General features: G+C 40.1%; 1 protein-coding gene across 1 annotated transcript in view; it reads right to left on the reverse strand.

The window, feature by feature from the left end:
- Nucleotides 1–21,383, reverse strand: part of LOC6584245 — a 107,738-nt gene that overhangs the window by 56,927 nt on the left and 29,428 nt on the right. The window contains exon 3 of the mRNA XM_032732211.2: nucleotides 4,671–4,781. The gene's annotated coding sequence lies outside the window, so the exon portion shown is untranslated. The remainder of the gene's footprint in view (nucleotides 1–4,670; nucleotides 4,782–21,383) is intronic.

The raw sequence follows: 21,383 nt of genomic DNA on the forward strand, positions 1-21,383 counted from the left end.
CGGCACCATATTTCTAATTACAGAATTCAACTTTGGGCGAATTCCTGATAACAGGGTCCGCTGTCCCCTCCCCATACCGACAGCAGCCCCATCGCCATTTGTAGCTGCTATCGTAAATCATATAAGCCAACTTAAAAATAGGCGCCGCCTGACATTTGAGTGCGTTTGTCAGTCAACGACGGCTCTGGCGTTCGCTTAATTGCCGCACATCTGTTTTTGGACTGCTGCAGCAGCATCCCCTCCCACCCCCGCCCTATACACTCATTATGTGAGTGGGTGTGGGCACCCCTGCCATTCCTGCCGCCCGCTCCAAATGAATTTATGACAACTAAGCATAAATAATTCAATTCGTGCGTGTTTACAACATTTATTAAATGAAGTGTTGAAGTGGGTGAGAATTACACCCACACACACAATCGCTCATACTCACACACACACACACATCTCCTAAAACGGTTTTCAAGGGGCTGCCACTAAAAATATCTTGCTGTTTGCGGCTTCAACAACAACAACAAAAATCACGAAGTAACCGAAAAAAAATAGCTAAAGTCGCATTTGTATCTGGGACTCTCGCTCTCGCTGCTCGAACTGGCAGCCTTGCCTTGCCTTGCCTGCTCTATCTCCATCTATCCATCAAATGAGTCATAAGTGCTACGACTTCCGCCTAGGTCTAGGGTTCAAAAAACTTCAAATTCAAATAAAAATAAAAAATAACGCACAGCTTCACGTCGCAGATTATTGTATCTGTTGCTGGAAGCTGAGCTAAGGTTGTTGCCATCATCAACTATTATTCAACTATTTCAAACTGTTTCTCTCTCTCTCTCACACACATACACCTCTCTCCTTTTTTGTGACCTTTGATTGGTTCTCTTCTTCTTTCTATGTTGGCTTTTGTGCACAGTTTTACAACATCTTTTGTTGTTACTTAACTGTTCCTGTCATTTAAGCAGTTATCGATTGAGTTTTCAATTAGTTATAAATACTGTTGCTTAATTATTTATAGATGTTTACTCATTTTTGATTTAAAATTTATCGCCATTTCAACATGAATATTCACAACTTGATTGAGATGCCTAGCTTCACTTTCATGTCTGCCCTAAGTATGACTTCATACGAAGCACATTCTTTGAGCTATAATTGATTTTAGAACTTATAAATATATTATTTAATTAACTATACTCTAGACACGCTAAAAGCGGGGCAGTGGGGGATAATGGGTGTGTGGTTTTTTAAGTAAAACTATAACATCAATAGTAAACAAATTATTTTCAATTTATAAAAACATTTACAATTTGTAATATTATATAATGATTTTTAAGTTCTTAAAATAACAAAATATATTCAAATTTTGTGTTTGTATTTTTTTTCAATTTACAGAAACATTTTTCAAAATTTTTAATTTTGTTTAATGATTTTTAAGTTCATAAAATACTAAAATAAATGGAAAAAATATATATATTCAATTTATAAAATCATTATTAAAAAAAAAAAAAAAAAAAAAAAAAAAAAAAGTCAAATTAACAATGTTTTTTAAGAATATAAAATATTAAAATATATTTTTTCATATATACTGCATATCAATATTTATTTAATTATTAAAATTAGTTTATTTAGTTTTTTTTTGTATATATTTATAATCTATCATTTTTCTTAAAGCTAATATAATATTAGAGGTTTTTTGTATTAATTAATTATTTCATTAAAAATTTTTAAACTTCATAAAAATAGTATTATTCTTCTTTTATTATTCTTTATAGCTTATGTAAATTTTCATACATTTATTATTCTTTTTTATGTCTTTTTTAATAGTTTTAAAGTCTAAAAAAAATACCATTAATATAAATATAAACATTAAAAATATTAAAACTTTTCTACATGCAAGTCGTCCCATTATGAACTCTTCAAACTTTTACATCAATTTCTGCGAAACTAAAATCAGTTTCACTTAAAGCTTTTGCTTTAATTTTAAGTCAATTCTAAAAGCTTTTAACTTTCGCTAATGCTAAGCATATGAATCTTCATTATTACATTATGTTTTCAGTTTCCATTTTTTTTTTTTTTTTTTTTTTTTTTTTTTTTGCTTTACTTTTGCTAGCCGGCTGAAAGTACCTGAAGTTTTTCACCATTTTCTTCAGTTCGCTCTTGACGCATTTTTCTGTCATGGTCAACTCAGTTCGCAGTCGCCTAGGCGAGCTTGGCAACTGTCCATATGTGGGCAAATGTTGCTTTGGCCAATTTATGATGTCAGCTACTGTAAAGCCCGCCATGTCAACAGTCGACAGCGACAACGACAACAACTGACAATGGCTATAGCAATGGCAAAAACTATTTAAAATAACAACAGACATACAGAGAGATAGAAACATGGATAAAGAGAGAGATAGCGAGAGAGACGGACGGAGGGATAGACCGACATGTCGTTAACGTCATGGAATTATAATTAAAAATCTGAACGAGCCGCCGGCACAGGCAACGACCCCTTCTCGCCTTCGTCTAGCAACAACATGATCGCCAGCTTTATCATCGCTATAAACATTGCGGTTTGTATATTTGATAATTGACTTGGGTTTAACGCAATTAACAAAGCGTACGATTGAAAAAATGTTAACTCCAGCCACGACATAATGTTAATATATAAATTTTAATAATAATACAAACAGCAACAGCATGGATATTCATTTTATGCATTGTACAGATAACCGCACAGCCACACACGTGCCCACATTCAGTTGTCATTTAAACATTGGCGTATTTAAAAATGGAGAAAAAAAAAAAAACACAAATAAATGAAAAATAAATAAAACAATATACACACATTAATAAGTTAATAATCGTTTGCAAACTGTTGCTGCCAGCGGGGCAGCATAATTGATGTGCCTCCGCCTTCGAATTTGAATTGCATAAAAGGTTTATCGCCTGCCGAGCATCTGAGCGATAATAGAGATAATGATGCGTGCTGTTCGATAATGTTTAATATATTTATTGATGATATCATCCAATTACAGCAGCTGCAAAATTGAATTGAGAATTTTCTGGAATCCTCTCGCTAATCCCTTACAGCACATTTACATATTATAATTGTATCCATAGAGATATACCTATATTTATATATATACTCCTGGTATATAAATCATTTAGTTTGCACATTGCTATAAAATAATTTCAGTCGGCTCAACTAACCGTGAAAATCAAATAATCAAAAACCCGCAAGCTGAACAGTCCGGACCGGACCTTTGGCCACGGCATTAATTACCAGCCAACATTTTTCGTATGCCCAACTTCCGGCAGATGAGCGACGACTACAGCAAACAAAACTATGATTATGACTACGTATTAACGATTATGATCATCAGCAAAGTGGACTTGCTCCTCGTCCACAGCTCAGCCAGCTCAGTTAGCTCAGCTAGCTCAGCCAGAGAGCCCAGCCGGATGGCCGCCGTAATTGCTGGCCATTATGGCCAAGATGTATGAAAAATTGGCTGGCAAAACTTTGTGGCCCAACGGCTCGAGTCTAGTCAAGTCGTTGCGAGTGCAAACATGACGAAAATAAATAAATATCTAAAAAGAAAAAGCTACAAGAATCTGTGTATACACCATTTAATTATGCGCATAAAGCTAATTAATTAGCGCCACTCCATGACAAATCAGATAAGAAACAGGTGTATATGTCTGTGTGTGTGTGTGTGTGTGTGTGTGTGTGCAATAGCACGAGCCAGCTAAACATAGCTCCATAAACTCGCAAAGTCATGATTCAGCTAAAAGCTAAACTGCATTTCAATTCAACTTTGCCACCGAGCCAATGCATATGAGTTATGAGCTGCGTTAATTTACGATACTAACTAACTATATACTACTAAGCATAGGCATGTATTAGACTATAATAGTTGTGGCGAAAGCCATGTCTGTGTGCATTTATTGTAATATGAGATTCATTAAAGCGGTTTATTAGCTGCGTCTCATGCGAATTGAGCGATGATCTAATCAAAGTGAATAATAAACATTGAAATATGGTAAAAACCTTAATGAATTTTGATGGTCAAAACGGAAGATGGACCATTGCCAAGGCCAACGGGTTATTATAGTAATCACATATTGATAGGGCTGCTCAGCTACACGGTAATTTATGTTCACCTAAAATTCTTTATGGGATTAAGCAGTTTCGTAACTTATTTAAATTGCTATATTTAGCTATTCCATGCAAATTTTGCTCAAATTGCGATATTAATTAAATCTTTGTCGACGACGGACGACACAAGTTTAGCTTAAATTCCTGATTAAGTTTGTCGCGACAAAATAAAAAGAAAGAGCGTTGAGAACTTCTCAATTTTCTATTGTCAAAGAGAACTGAGAACTGGCCGAGAGTCCTTGGCAAGCCCAGTCGCTAGCCGCTCGTCTTGCCAATTTATTTTCATTGGCAAACATTTCGCCAAGTACACAAAAGCCAACAAAAAAAGAAGAAGAGGAAGAAGAATAAATGAAACATATACACGCAGAGTCCCGCCCCCGTTCACAAACCCCCTTCAATAGGCCATTTAATGTAAGACTCTGAGGTGTTTTCTGTTTGCTGTTTTTTTATTTTTATTATTTTTGTTTGTTGGTAATGGGATGTATTCTATAGCTGTAAGTTTGGAGCTACCCCTAATAGACTTTTAATTACCCCAGTTACGTACCTTTGTGTTTTGTTCTGCTGGCGCTTCGGGGGCCGTGTTGATTTTTGCGCAATGACAGCATGAAATTACCATTAATTTTGGGCCCTGCCAATGGCGAAACGGAAACAGAAGCTGAAAACAAAATAGATTAGCATTAGCCGAGGCAATACATGCATACAAAAATATATGTGTATATATAGAAATATATATATATATATATATATGAATATATAAGTGCTGTATAGATTTATGGGCATAGAGATTTGCCTGATGAAGCGATAGCAAATATATAAGTGAGCAATCAAGGAAGGAACTGAATATACATATACATACACACACACATATATACCAATATACAATATATAACAGAGTCTAAATATATACGAGTCGCTTAAATACCTTAGTTGCATGTCAAGCTGGCATTAAGTGCGTCCCGTAAGTGCTTCAATCAAGGCAAAGTTCCCCAGCGGGCAAATTGAATAGACAGGCGACACTTGAAGTAACAGGACGCAACTCCACTCCACTCAACTCATTTCAAGTCAACTCAGCTCAGCTCAGCTCAGCTCAGCTCAACTATAAGAATTGACATGTAGCTGTTGAAATTTGTCACAGAAAATTAGCGTCGATTTGAGCTGCGTTTACTCAATGCATCATTTATCAATGTGCGCCAAATCGCCGACTGACAGCCAACAATACAAACAACAGCAAATGGGAAAATTGTTATAGATAAGGCTCGAGCGGAAACTCTGCCAAGAGCCACCCTGGAGGGCTGGGCGAATGACAGCGGCTTGCTGATGTTTATTGATAATGCTGCCCGTGATACGGCTCAACGTTTGCCAAGATTTATATGCCATGAGCTGATGGTGATGGTGATTTCTTCGGCCTAATTAGCATAGGGCATGGCAGCTAGCGATTCATATGCATATCGGGTGCAAACGAGTAAAAGTGCTCCAGTTGTATACGACTGCTATATACCCTAACCCAGATCAAATCAAATTTCACAGCTAAAATACTAAGTAAGCTAATATTCTTAAGAAGCAAACCCACAACTCCTCGACAGCTCTCTACCAACACCGTCCCTTCACATCTCGATCTTTAAGTACCAAATCTCAGCTACAGTAAAATAAAGTTCCCTGGAAGAGATAATAATGAATGTATGTGTGCTCATGTATAGGAAAAATGCAAATTGAATTTAACAGTTTTCGATAAACTTCTTAGCATGTGATCTACATATTCTATTGAATATTTATAAATTATAGTAAAACACAAATTCTTTTACGTAATAAAGATGAAGGACCCCAGAATTCGGTGACACAAACAATCAAAAGACACTGTGTAAGATTTAGAAATTTCAAGACTCTACCAACAATATAATAACTGAAGAAGTAAATTTCGATAACAGTAAGACGTGAAAACTTATTGATGAAGTGAGACAACTATATGGGAATATGATATGATATGTAATATTATAACTGAATAAGTAAATGTCGATAACAATAAAACATGAATATTTATCGATTAACTGAGACAACTATATGAAGATATGATATGATATATAATATAATAGCTGAATAAGTAAATTTCGATAATAATAATACATGAATTTTTATCGATTAACTGAGACAACTATATAGAGATCTAATATAAATTTCAAGTCTCAGACGAACTCACAGACGGAACGTGGCTATAACGAACTAGCTCTGCTCATCGTTCGGTTTACAAAAATTTCTTTACTTTATGGCTTGTGCCACGCCTCCTGCTGCCTGTTATAGACATTTCCACAAGACCATTATACGCCGACTTTTCGCTTTCAATGGGTTCCGGCTATAATAACCAGATCTCGTCGGGTCACAAAACCCTACGAGTTAACGGACTTGTTTTAACATATTGTTAAACTGGTTTGAAATTCGATACTTAATTCGCTCAAATGGTTGAAACTGTTCCAAATTAAATGGGCTGGCCTAGCAAAGGTTCGGCCACAGTAGCGGCCAAGCGACGAGCCTTGTTAGGCCAAATTGCTTGGCTAAGCAAACTCCTAGATTTTTGCTGTCAAATGAGCTGCTCGGATGTGAACTCAATTGACATGAGCTCTGACAGCCATATAATAGGCAAATAGCAAATGGCAAATAAACATGCATACAGCAAATGCCAGCCAAATATATATATATAAGAGACCCTTAAATGTTGCCACTTCGACTGGCACTCGAGTTAATGCGGACAACAGCTTGACGACCAAAAGCCAAGTGTCACATGTTGCGCGCAATCTCAACTTATTTTTGGCAGCTGCTTTCAATGGACAACACTCGACGGCCGATTGTATTCCATTCCATTCCGTTGCGTTGTGTTGTGTTTGCTTGTCAGTTGTCGCACGGCCCGAGTCGAGTGCTGAGTTTTAACTGCCATTTGAATAGCAATTTTACAACAATACCAATTGGCTGGCCGACCAGACCCGGCCAGGCCAAGCCATTCCACAAGTGACCCAACTTGAACCGCATACAGATTGATACTCGAATGCGTTATGGCCAACATACTTCAAGCCGAACTCGAACTTCGGCCCGAACGTGGCCAAACTGACACTTCAATGGCATTTCGATCTCGTCAGTTTTGGTTTTTCGGCTTTTCGCCTTAATTTTTCAGTCAATTTTTTCTTCGATTATTATTATTTCCAATTGATTTAATTTTTTATTTTTGTATTTTTTTTGAGCTTGCGCTTTGTGCTTTGCATACTTGAGCAGCAGCTGGCAGTGAACGTAGCTGGGTCAAAGCATTGGCCATCCTTGCATTTAACCCTCACCCCCGCCTGATAATTATGGCTAGCATTGGAATGCAGTCTTGGGCTTTTCATGTTTGTCTTACCAATTGCCAAGTTTTGTATGCCGCGGCACGCGTTCAAAATTATATCGAACGCCCTTGAAATGCGCGCCGCACATTGCGCATTTAATACTCGCTTTTATTTTATAGTCAGTTTCGTTTTTGTTTTTGTTTTTGTTTTTCTCTCTTTCTGTTTCTTTATAGATATTTATGGTAAGCTGGCGAACGTTTAGTTTTCAATTTCAAATATATATATGTATGTATATATATTTATAGCCAGAAGGTCGTGCGCAGGCGTTGACAATTAACTGGCCCGCACTTGGCAATCGGCAGTCGGCAATCGGCATTTGTAAACACTGAGTCTATCGACAGCATAACAGTTAATGAGCTGCAGCTTAGCACCTACGGCTCATAAATCATATTTATCATAACTAAATACTTTATTGTTATGTATAAATTACATCTGTATAAATTACAATTGAATTCGAACTGGAGCTGCAGCCGTGGCCATACCGAGGGCGAGGAAGTTGTTCAAATTATACGTTATATTGAACCAACATTGTCCCAAAGATAACGGGCAAGGGCACATCATGAGAGATGACGTCGTGCAGGCGACACCTTTATCCGACTATGTTTCCATGTGCATATTATACAAAATGCTGCTGCCTCAGTCTCTCCAGACGGCAGCTGCCTTTCAATTACGACGCTTGTCAATGCCCTGCACCGCAGCTGTTAACACACAACCAACCGGGGCTAGGCTAGGACAGCCAGGCAGCCAGGCAGCCAGCCAACCAGTCAGCCAAGCAGACAGGCAAGCAAGGCAACCAGCCAGGCTCAGGACATCTATTGAATATGCTGTGTCCCTCTCACACACATACACACACACACACGCTCTCCCTCTCTCTCCCTCTCTCCTGCTCTCTCAGCTGCATGTCGCCCATTTTTCGTATGACAAAGCGTGCCATTGTTGATCTTCTGCCCAGGCACCGCACCGTCGCCTATGTAGCAGCAGCAGCCCAGCACCAGCCACCACTTAACCAGCCAAGCATTCATCCAAACACACTCACACTCACACACACGCACACAAATTTCTATATATATATATAGACTAAATCGCCATGTAGGCACAATGGGCGAACGTTTGACACTCAATAGAAAGCCATATGGCACCTGTGCTTAGTGCGTGCTGAAGAAAGTGTTTAAAAGGCTGCCTATCGATATAATAAATTGAAATAATCGATATTTGACTAGGGCTTAAATAAATGTTTGTGCATAGAAATAACAGTAAATACAGATTTGACATCCTTGAATAAGTTAAAATTGTTGCTTTAGTTAGGTTTGGTTTATAAATCGATGTTGATTGACTTGTCGATAAATATATCGATAATAATAATAAAAATATCGATATAATAGCTTTAAGATACTTTGATAGCCTATCAAGAGCATTGTAGCTTTAAAATAATGCTAAGCAGTAAAAAATTTCTCATAGAACATATCGATAACAGCTGAGATTGTACGTTTGCCAAAAACGATTGTTTTATTGTGATGAATAATGATAGGTAATAGCTATACTAACCACATATCGATAATAATTATTCTGACAAACACTATTACAACAGCTTGGCGGCATTATAAGACTTCCAATCGATAACATGTAATACTGATTGTAAACAATGACAGTATGTATGGCAGCTATATCCATAATTTATCGATATCTGCATAGCTTACACTTGCAATGCAATACAGTTTTCCAAGCTGTAAAGATTTTCTCATCGAACTTATCGATATCCTCGCAAAGCATGACAAACAATATCGTTGATCGATAACATGACAGCTTACAGCTGCAATTAATAAAGCTAGCTGGACAGCTCACAGATTGAACCGGACATGACAATTGGGCATTTTTTGGTCCACTCGATAACTGTATTGTGCGCAGCATAGCAACCAATAACACTGACACTTTGATAGACACATGTATCGCGGAAGCAGAAGAAGAAAGAACGAAGACAAAGAGGCAAACGATAACTTATAGATTATGCGCCAAAGATTGAGCGTGGCTCGACAGCGTCTTGCCGCTTTGTCTGTTACAGTATTAATGCTGTGCATCCTTGCTGCTAGTCAGTCGCTCCCATGGTGAGTTGGCGCTGCAGTCACCGTTTGCTGACATGTCAGAAATTTTAACTGGCAATTTGCAGCAGAACGCACGCCACGCACGTACAACACGACCAGACACGGCCACGTGGACGGCTGCATGGCAGACGGCAGCACGGCGGAGCTGGCTGGGCATCGGACGATGGGCGATGGGCTGGCATTAGGGGGTGGGCGCGCGTAGTCAGGAGCCACAAAAGGACAATCTGACGGGCAGACAGCACGAGTGCAGCGTGGGAGGTGGACGAGGACGGCAGACAGTGATACACAAGAGCAGCAGCAGCAGCAGCAACAGCAGCAGCAGCGTTAACGTCCCCAGCAATTTCCAAGAGCGTGTGCGAGGAGTCTCTCCATGTGCGAGTGTGTGTGTGTGTGTTTTTTTTTTTTTTTTTTGTTGCATAGAACATGGCACAATATGTTGCCATGTCTGCCACTCCTTCGCAGTCGCCCACGGCCACGCCTCCGCCCAGAGTCTGCTGCTGCCACTTGAGTGTGCTGCTGTTCCATGCGAGTGTGCGTATGTGTGTGTGTGTGTAAGTGTGTTGAACATTTTTGGTAATGGTGTCAAAATAATTTGGGTTGTCATTTGTTTTGTCGGCCACCCAAAAAGGTAAGCCATATAAGCAGGCAGCCAACAGTGGCATGGGGCGGATGCTGTGCGCACACATTAGCCAACGTGGGTGTGGTGGGGTGGCCTGGATGGGGCGTGGGCGAGAGCCTCTGGAATTTGCTGGCTTGTATAGCCGCTGCCTAAGCTCATAATCAGCAGCGCTCGGTGGCTCTGGTCAGAGGCAGTTGCCGCATTTACCATTTGCGATTTTTAATAAGCAGCCAAACGCAGGCAGCTAATAAAGTATAAGTGGCAAGTGGGAGAGAGAGAGAGAGAGAGAAAGAGAGAGAGAGGCGGGCAGAGGCGGGAAGTGGCGTACCATAATAGCAGCAACAAGACCCCAATCCAAACACACACACACACATGCGCGCGTGTGTGCATGTAAATGTATGCGGGTGGAGTGAATATCCTTTTGTATTGTTTTTGCTTAGCTTTTGTTGCTTGATGCTTGTTTGGCTTTTTATTAAATTTTTGTGTGCTGTTCGAGGGTTGGGGCGACGGTAGGGCGGTGAGCGGGGGAGGGGGATGGTTTGGACGGATGGCGGCTGAAGGGCAACTCGTGTGCGTTCCTGTTTGAAGCTGCACATATTAATTGATTTTCCTGTTTGCCACTATGTGCGCACGTGTGTGTGTGTGTGTGTGTGTGTGTGTGTGTGTGTGTGCCTTAGACCTTTTCAGTTAGTTTTTTTTTTTTTTTGCTCTTTTCAAATTTCAATAGTCACACAGTTGAGTTCAATTTTTCGAGCTGCCAACTCGGCGTATGCGTAATGCAGCAGAAGAGCAAACGTAAAGAAAAAGCGAAAAACTAAAATCTATTGCCTACATTCGTGCTGCAACGAGTCAGCAGGAGAGAGCGAGAGAGAGAGAGAGCGAGAAAGAGAGCGAGAGAGAGAGAAGGGAGCGAGTCAGAGCGAGAGGCAAGACAAACGCACTTGCAGCGACTTTTTACTTGATTTATGACAACTTCTCGTCGCCGGCCAAATGAATTAAATTTTCTGCAACATATGGCCTGATGTGATTTGACAGTTGCTGCCTGTTCTATTTGCTCTCTCATCTATTATTGTAGTAGTATTTTTTTGTATTTTTCAACAGCCAGCCAGCCAGCCAGCTAGACAAACAACAAGTTAAATGGCGTTCCACATTTTTGTGATTTCTCTGCCATTGCTTGCATCATAAATCATAGCCTAGGTGTGGCACATCGACCGAGCAACCGAGCAACCGAACAACTAGAGCAACTAGAGCATCCCGGCTGGCCGATAATGAATTGTTGTCCTCATAGTTGTTGATTGATGCTAAAGATATATGGATGTATGTACATATATATGTATGTATATTGCTGCGGCAACTGGTTCCAGCGCTCAAGTGTCGCTTTTGTATAGAGGGGCGTGGCATGCAACAGCTGCCAGTGCCAGAAGACAGCGCTCGGAGCCTCTAAAGCACATCGTCATCAGCATGAATAGCCCTTTGTTTGTTTGCTAATAGCTTGTTAGCCATTTCAAAAACAATTTTCTAACGACAACAACAACAACAACAACAACGGAGGTGATCAACAACAGACAGGGACATGTGTACTCCTTGCTAACTTATCGGTCCGTTGCTTGCAGCATTGGGCTTCGACTCCTACTGAGTCGCTGCTACTGCTCTGTCATAATTCAGACAAGCAAAAAGCGCCAAAAAAAAAAAAAAGTAGAAAAAAAATCAGAGAAATACTGCACACGCACACGCACACGCACACTCCTGTATTGACAGCTTTGCCATAAATTTCAGGTAACAGCCAGGGACACATAACACACACCCCCCCCCCTGATACACAGTTGTTTTTTGCTGTGCTTTTGTTTTTGCTTTTGCCATATTTCGTTTGCCTTTTGCCTGTTTTGCTGTTGCTGTTGTTGTCGTTGCTGTTGTCAGTTTGCTCAGTTTTGTTAAAGTTGTTGCCAAGTGTCGCACTCATTTTGCGTATCATTCATACGCCACGTGAGCCCACCCAGAGACAACAGAGAGAACGGTTATGCAAAGCGTTGCCAGATTAGGATAATACAAGAACAAATTCCACTTCAGTCTGTGCATAGGGCAAATGGAACGCAAATACAACTGGGCATCGATCGAGTTAACTTGGCAGCAAAGTCTTTTAAAATTGTAAATGCGATTTATGGGAAGTTTTCTTGTCTAAATGGCAGCAAAATTTGTGAGTAAACAGTTTAAAGCTATTGATCAATGAGTAGAAAAAGTAGCTTAACTTGTGTATAATCTGGCTGTTAGTAGGATAAACAATTAGGCAGGCAATCAGACTTTCTTTAGCTAGACAATCAGTAATTTTGTCAATCAGGCAAATTCACTCTCTCTCTCTCTCTCTCTCTCTCTCACTATCACTATCTCTCTCTCTCTCTCTCTCTCTCTCTCTCACTATCTCTCTCTATCTCTCTCACTATCTCTCTCTCTATCTCTTTCTCTGTCTCTCTCTCTCACTATCACTATCTCTCTCTATCTCTCTCTCTCTCACTATCTCTATCTCTGTCTCTCTCTCTCTCTCACTATCTCTCTCTCTCTCTCTCTGTGTGTGTGTCTCTCTCTCTCTCTCTCTCTGTCGCCTTTCAAGTTTAAAACACGATCAGAATTCTGCGTTCATTAGTTTCATACTATAATTTAATGTGCAACTAAAATCAGTAAAAAAAGTACACAAAGTAAGCAAAATAACAGCTCAAGTTATTCTTCGAACTAATGTAATAATGATGTTTTAGTATTCATACAGATCATTTGAAATTTTCATCTTTTCTTTTCAGCCTAGCATCTGATAGGTGTTTCTCCACTGAATTTTCCTATATACATAAATATATACTTATACCATATATTTAATGTATTTCTAACATATCTACAACCTGCTTTACACATTCACTCACTCTACAAATAACAACCTGTCCACTTGGACTGACATTTGATTGAATCGCCTGACATCACGTATTTAAATCCATTAAATGCTCAGTTTTTGATAAACTATGTATAATCTCCATATATAACGCTCCAATTAACATTGGCATAAAGTTCAGTTCAGTTCAGTTCAGTTCAATTATCCTGTCATGAAAGTAGTGAATTCAAAGTGTAAAGCGACGCAGCCTTGGGTATTTCTGCAATGCATTTACAGTCAAGTCTCGACAATTCGTACCCCGCTAAATCGCAAATCGCGATAAATCGAAATCCTGAAAAATGTAGTTCTCGATAATTCTCGATAAGTTGAATTTCTATGTAACTCGAACCGAATCCATTGGCAATTACCGGAACTCGAAATACGAAATTCATATATTGAACATTATGAAGGGTCACGTTAAACAATTTTTAAACACAAATTAAATGAATGCCCTTTGCTCATAAAATTTTTCGTATGTTAGCTAAATATTTCACAGACGATTCAGTGACTCGATATTGATCGAGCGAAAGGACATCTGTTCCTCTGCGTCACACAGTCCGTGACAAATTGTGAATGCCCGCTGGAGTCGCAGCAGTCACATCGAGGTGTAAGTGGCCTCAGGCATTGCGGGCCCCGGCGCAAATGATATGCGAGCTATGCCAGCCAGTTAGCCCAGGGGAAGCCCCGCTGTGCTAACTGCTTGGCTGCTGCTCCTTGTGCGGCAGCCGATGGCTGTTATTACTTTGTTTGTTTAACTTCAATTTTGCCAGCTTGTTGCTAATATTTCATCCGAAAAGGGTTGCCCGACCAACAGCAACTGAGGAACTGAGGAACTCTGCTACCTTTTGTCGCTGTCGCTGGCGCTCGCTTTGCTCAAGTCTTTTAACGCTACGTTTTTTTGTTGTTTTTGTTCTGGTTGTTGTTGTTTTTGTTTTTGTTTTGCAAAGTTTGAACGAGTCTGTCGCAGCGACAACCCTTGCGCACATCCGGTGCTTAGAGAGCCACCCCATCCCCCTCTGCCATGGTCTCCAAATGACTTTTAAAACTCCATTCACACCCCGGCCCCATGCAGCCAGCACACATGCCCCTTTTTGTTTAGCCAAATTAAAATTCACTTAACAACATCCCGCTTTAGTTTTAATTTTTATTCAACAACAACGAAAAAAGGGACGTCCCATTGTATTCAAATGCTTTACAGCTTTTTGTTGTTGCTGTTGTTGTTGTCGGTTTTTTGAGGTTTTTGTTACTTAAATGGCCCAAATCCTTGTTAAGAATTTATGAGACACTAAAGCCGCAGACGTGACCCATGCAATTTGCATTCAGTTAAGCAGAGCTATCGGAGAGCCGAATGCGACTGGGGATTGCTTCAAGTCGTGAGCGGGGCGGGTGGGGCAGATGGGGATATTGCGGGCGTTGCCACGTTGTATCGCTAGCCAGAAAAGCCTCGTCAATAATGTATAAGCATTGCGGCAAAAACTTATTCAAGGCGTAGGAGGGAAAAGGGGGGGGGGGGTGGGCGGAGGGGTGTCTCGGCCTCTTAAAAGGTTTTTCAGTTCTCTGCGGGTGTATGGGTGTGTGTGTGTGTGTGTGTGTGTGCCTGTCTGTGTGTGTGCCTCTTGACTGTCTGCACTTAAAAGCTCAAGCTCACACACTCTTTGTCTCGGACTGCTTTTACTCAATTGCAATCAATTAAAAATCAATCAACTCAAATGTAGTGAAAAACAATTTTTAATTGAAAAGTAGCCAAAGTGGCAGACGAGCTTCAATCCCAGCTGACCGGGTCACCTGCTGAAAGTGCTCAGCACTACACTTCAAGTGGTTTTACAGGCAGCAGAGACACTCACAAGCACACACACACACACACACACACACACACACAGATAGAGCACATACACCCATATAAAGTAGCCGAAAGCAAAGTGCATGAATATTTTATGAAGATAAATAAGGATAAAAACTTCAAACGACCACGAAAAGTGGTCGCCACTCTCGAAATGGAGCTGGACCAAAGTGTGCAGCATCAACGGCAACAGCAGCACCCACTGCCGGCACATCAGGACGTTCAATAAAACAAAGAGCATGCACTCATAGGAATAAGACTCTTAAGAGAGTGAGCCACGACAGGCGAGAGGCAGAGAGAGAGATAGAGAGAGAGAGAGAGAGACAGATAGAGGGAGCACATGGCGTATGAGCAATGTGTGCTGTAAATAACATTTGCATTTCACCTTTTCATCACATCTGCTCCTTTTATTTGCTGACCTGATCACAGGCAATAGAAATTCGCAAATCAAACTTCAAGCGGTGAGTGCTAAACAATCCAAAGAATTTTAATCCAAAACGAGAAATTTCCCAGCTCGAAAAAAATTAAAAAAGATGTATTTTGACACCAGCTCAACTTTAACATACGCAATAATAATTATTGAATTAATTATAAATATTTTTTTTTTTCATTTGCTTTTCGTTTTTTATTTTTTTATTTTTTTTATTTATTTATTTATTCATTAAATTTTTTCATTATACAACAAATAAAAATTTGTCGGCGCATTTAATTGAATTAAACTGACTTTATGACTATGCATAATAATTTAGTGTGAAATATCAATCATATTTGCTCTGCGCTTGGCCAACGCTAAAAATCAGGTCAATTGTTTGTTGCTTAAATTATTTTTATCACGTATCATGCATAAATATATATAAATATGCATCTCTCTCTCTCCCTCCCTTTCTCTCATTGTACCTCTCCATTGTTAATCTACCTCTTTATCTATACCTTTTTTATTTAGAATCTTTCGTGCAGTTCGGACAGCTTAATTGCTTTGAGCTTGACTCCATCATTAAATGAAAATTGTAGACAAATGTACTTGAGGTAATTAACTTGTGTTCCCAATATGCTTAGATAGATAGATATATAGCTGCAACGTAACTAGCTGACCGCTAATTTTGTGCGTCCGCCTAACAGTCAGTCTATCTACACTTTTTAATGAGCTTTTGGATTATGAGACGCGGGCAGCGCGACAACAACTGACCAACTGACCAACCGACCGACCGACCGACCGACCAAGTCAAATAAACTAGCTACGTGAAGCGAAACTCATTTCAAAGCTATTAGAAGCTCGGAAACTGCAAACACAACAACAACAACAGCATCAGAAACAACAACAGCAACAACTTAGTTACATTCAGAGGCCTTGTTACAATTTCTTTGTCGAGGCATTCGTGCATGCAGAGATACCACCCGCCCCCCAACCCATCACTCCCATCTGACCCATCTACTTTCTCATGCCGAGGAAGGATCATACTGCCACCTATTCCTGCATTGCGCTGCCCTTTGTTTGTCCAGCCAGTCAAGTGTCTGGGTGGTAGAGGAGCGGGGAGTGGGAGCCAAGGCGAACCACTCAATGTAATGAAGGTCATTAGAAATGTGCTCGAGGGCATGGCATACGCACAACTCATTTGCACTTAGCTCCAGTTGCAGGAGTGAAAGAGAGGGAGAGAAGTCGAGGCGAGAGGTTCGCAATCAAAAAAGTGCGTAAAGTACAAAGGCAAAAGTTTTCTTTCTTTCTGCCTTGGCCTCTCATTGTTGGCAGCTTTGGGTCATTAGGTGACGCTTGTCCATGGGCGCAAACGTAATTAGTCGGAGATGCCGGAGACGACATCAAAACATGTAAAGTAGGGCGAATGCCGCTCGACTGACCCAACGAGCCATGCCCTCGATGAGTGCGCGTTCCCCATTGGATAAGCGTCTGGGCCAGCGGCCGATGCGAGTGTTGAGTTGAGACTTGGGCAAAAACTTGGTAATTAGGATGTTTGTGCTGACAGACAGGCAGACAACTAGACAATCAGACAGTCAGACGGACAGGCGGACAGATGGACAGAGGCAAAAAGAGTGCGCAAAAAAAATGCGACTCAACGCCAAGCAAAAGAAAGTGAAATGGCAAACGGCTGTCGAACGGGTTTGCTTGCTGGCAGTGGAAATACTCTAAGCAGCTCAAGTTGAAGTTGAAGATGTAGCTGAAGCTAAAGCCATAGCCATAGCCATAGCCGTAGCCGTAGCCATAGCCGTAGCTGTGAGTGAGTTGAAATCCAATGCGGCTGAGATGCTAACGATAGCTGCGATTCGCAAATTAATTTGGCATCTTAAGTTGAACTTTTTTAATTAGATTTTATCATTATAATCGAGTCACAGTCGAGCCCGTTGTTCTGCCAAGTGTCAACACTGGCTTGACAGACAGCCAGCCAGCCAGCCAGCCAGCCAGCCAGCCAGCCTCTGCCACTCCCACCCACCCAATTGTAGCCGCTACGTGCCTCTTGCCCTTGGCACTTGCTCTCTTCATTTACAGTTTGACATTTTGTTGCGCTGCAAAGTAGGCAAACTGTTTGTTTGTTTGTTGGCCCTGCCAAAGGTGGCAATTGGCTGGCTGCTTACGGGTCGTAACGGCAACAGCATGGCAGCATAAGAAGTTTGGAGCTCTCAATCCGCCATTCGATTGCATATTGCAACAATGTGGCACTGGCTGCACTCTATGTGCCGCAAGGCTCTTTCCTCACTTCACAGGAAAAGGCATAAAAAAACATATAAATAAAGTTACGTTTGCCAAACCGTTGGCAGAAATGCAGTGCAGACGTCCAAACGAGCCAATGCTGCAATTGCTGGTCTTTAAAAATACTTTGAGCAACTACGAAAATAATACGATTTTGGGCTGGCCAAGTGTGTGTGGTACAGTGCCGTTCAACTGAATAGGTTCGAGATTTCTGCAAGTTTGAAATGAAAACGAAATTGATTTGGGTACATAATATTAATTAATTAATATATAATGAAAACATGCAACTCAACAATTTTATATGATATTGGAATATATCTCTATATGATATACTTAATATTAAATATTGCAAAAATAGTCTGTATATAACTGATGAAATAATCTATAAGATAAGGTTCGAGTTTTCTGCAACTTTGAAATTAAAATGAAAATTTTGAATAAAGTCAAATATTGATTAATTAATATATAAAGAAAACATGCAACTCAACAATTTTATATGATATTGGGATATATATTTATAAATAAATATTGCAAAAAAGGTCTGTATATAACTAATCAGATAATCTATAAGATATCTCATTTTAGACAAGTTCTTCAAAAATTAATATATTTATTTAAAATTATTTTATTTATTTATTTAACATTTTATATTAATTTATATATTTTACATGCTCTCAAAAATGCCAAACCTATTCAGTTGAACGGCATTGTATGGGTACTTGCTATTAACAGGAAGCTGAACTAACTGACCTGCCTGAAATATGAGTGAGTGGCTTACTTTCAATTTGGATTCGGATCTGCTTACAATATTGATTCAGCTATTCACTGCTCTAATGTACTAAAAATTGCAGCATGAATTTCCGTTCTACCTTAGCTAGGTTTGCACCTGTATACAGCTCTGATTCACAGTGATACTCGTGCTCGACTAGATACTTGTATTCATGCCCATTCCGATACTCATGACGATACTCATACTCATACTTATGGTCGTGCTGACACTCGTATGGCTCGTAAGTAAGCTGCAACCATAAGCAGACACACAGTAGCACTCTAAGCTATGAGTGTGAGTGTGAGTATATGAGTGTGTGGGTGCATGAGTGTGTGTGTGTGTGTGTGTGTGGGTGTGTGTAGTTGAGGAAATGCGCTTAAGTGGCATCAACGTCAATTCTCGACGGTTTCAATCGAGTCGAGTCGAGTCGAGTCGAGACGAGTCGGGTTCTGTTCTGTTCTGTTCTGGCTTGTCTCTGGTTTCTCTCCATTGCACATTCAAGTTGAAATGACGAGCAGATGAGCGTTTTTAATGTCAATTTGATAATTTGCCATAAAACCAAAGAGTGTCGAGACTCTCTGTGTGTGTGTGTGTGTGTGTGTGTTTGTGCAAAAGTGTGCGTGTGCGTGTGCGTGGGTGAAACACTTTATATGCCAACGGCCACTAAGCAAATAATAACAAATGAGTAATGAGAAGCGCTTATACGGGAGACCAATCAACTGAACCGAATGTGCGACCGTTGGATTCACCTGTCCGGTTGATAGTTTCGTTTTTTCACGCACACGCACACACAGGCTAGCAGACAGACAGATAGACACACACACAAGCACACACCAATGGAGACAGAAAACACTCATTGATTATTTAAACGTTTGCGGTGCTATTGTTGTCCCAGGAGAACGAGTGGCAGAGATACTAAAGGAGACAGATATAGACAGACAGACAGACAAATAGACAGAGAGAGAGAGAGAGAGAGAGAGAGAGAGAGTGGGTGAGCAACATCGTCGCAGTTATAGTCACAGTGGCAGCCACAACAACCGCAACAACAACAACAACATTGAACGCCCCACGTGCATTTGTGTGCTTCACACTGTGGCATTCATTGTTTACCGTTTGTATCTAAAGTTTTATGCCATTGGGGCATGAATAAATATTGATTCGTCGAGCGAACGCTGCCCAATACAAAAATGTTTCACTTCAATTCCAACTGGCCAAGCGACGATCTGGGAGTCACGTTAAATGCAGTTTTTAATTACACTTAAATGCTGCCAAATGTGAAAAGCTTTCTTGCAACGAGTGTGGGTAATCAGCACAGGTGCTTTAACTAATCAGCTAAAGCAAAGCTTAGATTTTAGAATTGATTAAGACGAAAACTTACTAAAAGTTAAATTAATTAGAAGAAAGCTGAAATCGTACAGGAAGCAGACTTAATACTCCTTAAGCTTAAGCCCTTAAGCCTCTAAGTTAAGCTCTTTGACTTAAGCTTTATCAGCAGCTTTATCTCTAAGTTTTCATACAGCTACATATATCTCTCCAATGTTGAAATAACTCAGCCAATATTCTTAAAGTAAGCCAAGATTAGCTAAATACTAATAAATTAGTCTTTCTGACTTTAGCAGATTTTTCAGCAATTTGTCATTTTAAATCAAACATTTCAATGTGCTTTCATATAGTTATTAGTTTCCTTCTCTGTCTCTCATGTCTGTCTCTGTCTGATGGCCAAATAACTCAGCCAAAGCATTCGGTTTCTTCAATACTTCTTTTCAAATGCGCTTGCCAAATCCATCCCTCTTGACTTAATGCCATTTGTAGGGTACTTTAACAAGCTCTTTGAATGTAATCAACTCAATGTATTTCATTTTATATATACATATACATATACATATATATGTATATATACAATATATATTTGTGCTGCTTCTCTATAATCTAAATGCTCAATGGAAAGTCTTGCTGAATAGAACACTAGTTGATTCAACATATTTCACTTGTCCCTCTTAAGCAGCTTTCTCTCTGTTTCTGCTTTTCTGTCGCTTACTCAATCCTGATGCGTTCCAATTACTCAAGCAGTCAATGCCATTGCAATAACAGCAGCAGCAGCAGCACCAGCAGCAGCAGCAACAACAACAACAACAACTTCTACTACTACAATAATGCAGTCAAAGATATAGTACTTGCCCGGGGCACATTGTACGCTCAAGTAGAGCCGCGCCGCACCGCCTCGCGGCGCACTGCCTTGCATGCTGTATGCTTATTTTTAAACGTATTAAGGAAGTGGCAGGATGGAATGGCATGAAGCCGACTCTCAGACGACTCGAGTCAACTTAAACAGAGGTACATAGCAGCAACGACTAAATAAATGATATGTACCATGTGCCACAAAGAGGCAGCTGAATGTGGCGCCACCACAGCGGCTGCAGCCGGCTGTGGGGTAAGCAAGGTAAGCAACGAGTTTCCATTGAATTGACTTTCAATTCAAGCGCTAGACATTTATCCCAGCCCGAGGTCTTTGTCTGTCCGCATTTCACAACTGTCAAAAGATCTTCATGAATCTCCAAATAGAAGTCCTACATGAATACATATGTATATACATGTATATATATATATATGTTTATAGCAACTCGTGGAAATACTGCAAAGCTAATAACATTAACAAAACAACATTCAGCATTCATGTTAACTTAACATAACTTTTAACAGCTGCATAACTGAATGCAAAGCAAAAGCTGTAAGAATTAGTTTGGGAAAACTTCTGATTTTTCTTTCAACAACATTTAACGGCAAGATGAAAAAAAAGGGCTTTGCGAAAGAATTCTCTTTCGTTCGTCCAAGTTTTGATTCTTTTTGGGAAAATTGTTAACTTTAAGTTGACTTATTCCTGCAGCAGTGCGATGTGTGCCAAAGGAATACGCGACACAAACAGACGAAGAACGAGGAAGCAGAAGAAGAAGAA

This window comes from Drosophila mojavensis, unplaced genomic scaffold (assembly GCF_018153725.1).
Source record: "Drosophila mojavensis isolate 15081-1352.22 unplaced genomic scaffold, ASM1815372v1 contig_136, whole genome shotgun sequence".
Lineage (NCBI taxonomy): Eukaryota > Metazoa > Arthropoda > Insecta > Diptera > Drosophilidae > Drosophila > Drosophila mojavensis.